Raw genomic sequence first — 2,231 nt, forward strand, 5'->3', positions numbered from 1 at the left:
TCTGCCTGCCATCCACTTTCTCCTGTCTTGCTATTGGCCATTCAGCTCTTTATTAGACTGTCAGGTATTTTAGACAGGCAACGTAACACACTTTCACAGAATAAAACAAATGCAACATAAAAGAATGAAACACATCTTTGCATCATTAAACAGATGCTACACATTTGCATAAACAAATGTAATACATCTTTAAATAATATTCTACAACAGACCTCCAATCCACACTTTTAGACAACCTTAGTTTTATGATATTTAAAAAGTGCTGGCAGGTCCCGCAAAGCTGGTGGCAGATCCCAGGCGAGTGGCTTGCAGCGGGGCTTAAAAATGCTGCAAGATCCCCAGGTGGTGCCTGAGCGGTTGCTCATCCTGGGCGGGCTGGTCCTGCCATGCGACAGGTGTGAGCAGGCGATGGGTAGAAGGAAGGCACATGGACATACACATCGTACACAATAGAATTGGATATTTATTACTTAGGGGGGAGAGGGAGAGTGGGGGAGAAGGGGAAGAGAAGAAGAGGAAAGAGATAGAGAAGGGCTCGAGAGAGACATGCGCGGGCACCAAGAGGGGACAGACAGAATCTATGATGACGGAGGAAGGGCAAGGGTTGCTGGGAGTGGGCATGGCTTGCCTCTTAAAGAAACAAAAACCATAACATTCCCATCACTTTTTTATAATAAAAATCAGGAGATTAGACACCACAATTGGACAGAATTAGGGTTGAAGATTCTCAAAACTATTCCTGGCTTATTTGTGGGCATTGTCTTTGGAGGGGGGGAACCTGAGAGAAGGCTGGGTGCTGGCCACGTCCTGGCATAGCTGGTCTATTTGCTTCTGACCAGTGTCTGTGGCATAGAAATGTCTGATGTCTCTTATCCTGTTTAAGGTATTGGCAGAACAAAGAACAAAGTTAAATTAAGGGAGAAAAATTTAGGACCAGGGAAATGAGGGGGTATCTGACCTGATTAAGGTGGATCCTTTAAAATTCGGCTTCCTGGAACTCACAAGAATTTCTTGGTTTTGTAAAAACAGAAGTTTTAGACACATAATGACTGTGGCATATTTCTGTACAATGAAAAATATTTTTTAAGACTATGGAAGGCAGTATAAGAGAGAAATTTGATTTGAAATTTGGTGAGGTAACCTGGCAAAACCTCTCAGCTATCAAACTGTCAGAGATCTTTGAGAAGGATAAGATTTTACTTGCGTTACTGATTAAAAATGATAGTGAACTTACTTGGTTGGCACCCAGAGCTACTCTTTTTGGGTCCTCCATGGTCGCTGAAGGTTGCACTTGACCTTTGCTGTTTAGCACAAGGCCTGCCAGGGTCCAGAAGACCATGTGGACTAAAAAATCTGCAGGAGGACAGGCCTACCTTGACCTGAGCAGCTAGGCTGTCGATTCCAGCGATTTTGTCCACGTCTGGAGATCTTTAGTTTATATGAAAGACAGTTTTTCCCAATGGTCAGCACAGTCAAAGCCAACTACAGAAGGATGTTGTTCTGTGGACCCATTTGTCTTCTGTCTTCTTTGGAGAAAGCAGAGAGCTGCTGCTAGGAGCCAACCTGTCTCTTTTTGTTATGAAAAGGTTTTTTTTAATAATTAAATATTTAAATATCACATTCCCCAGTTCTCTGAGCAGTTGAGGGCTGTTTATTAGGTATAGCTACAGTATAGAATCTGTCTGGAAGGTTGGGTCTGAGCTTGACTGTATTGGCTCTTCACAGGTAGGATTTACACTTGTAAAAAGGCAGAAAGAAGAAAAAAACTGCTTGTAATATAAGGTTAATGATAGAACTGACAATAGTGGAGAACAGCTTAATATATTTTAAAAGACTTAAAGGTTCATACCAGTTTAAAACACGAGACTTATAATTTTGTAGTCTGAAATGAGATGTAATGAACAATTATTATACACAGAAGGAGTGAACAGGAATTGGGTGATGTGGATGCTTTTGATGGGTCCTATCAAAGGCATGCCACTGTGCAAAAACACATGTAACAGAGTTAACAAGAGGATTTTAGTGAAAACTGGGGGCAAGGCAGGGTATACTTAGTAAAAGAGGGAGAGCTTGGTCACCGGACCTGGCTCTTAGCCAAGATGGTGGTAAGGTCACCCATGTCATAAAGTTAACACTGAGGAACCCGGCAGGTAATATCTCAGTAAAGATGGCAGAATTTGGTCACCTGACCTGGCCCTCAGTCAAGATGGCGATAAAGTCACCTGACCCCA

This window comes from Microtus ochrogaster, chromosome 1 (assembly GCF_000317375.1).
Source record: "Microtus ochrogaster isolate Prairie Vole_2 chromosome 1, MicOch1.0, whole genome shotgun sequence".
NCBI classification, from domain to species: domain Eukaryota; kingdom Metazoa; phylum Chordata; class Mammalia; order Rodentia; family Cricetidae; genus Microtus; species Microtus ochrogaster.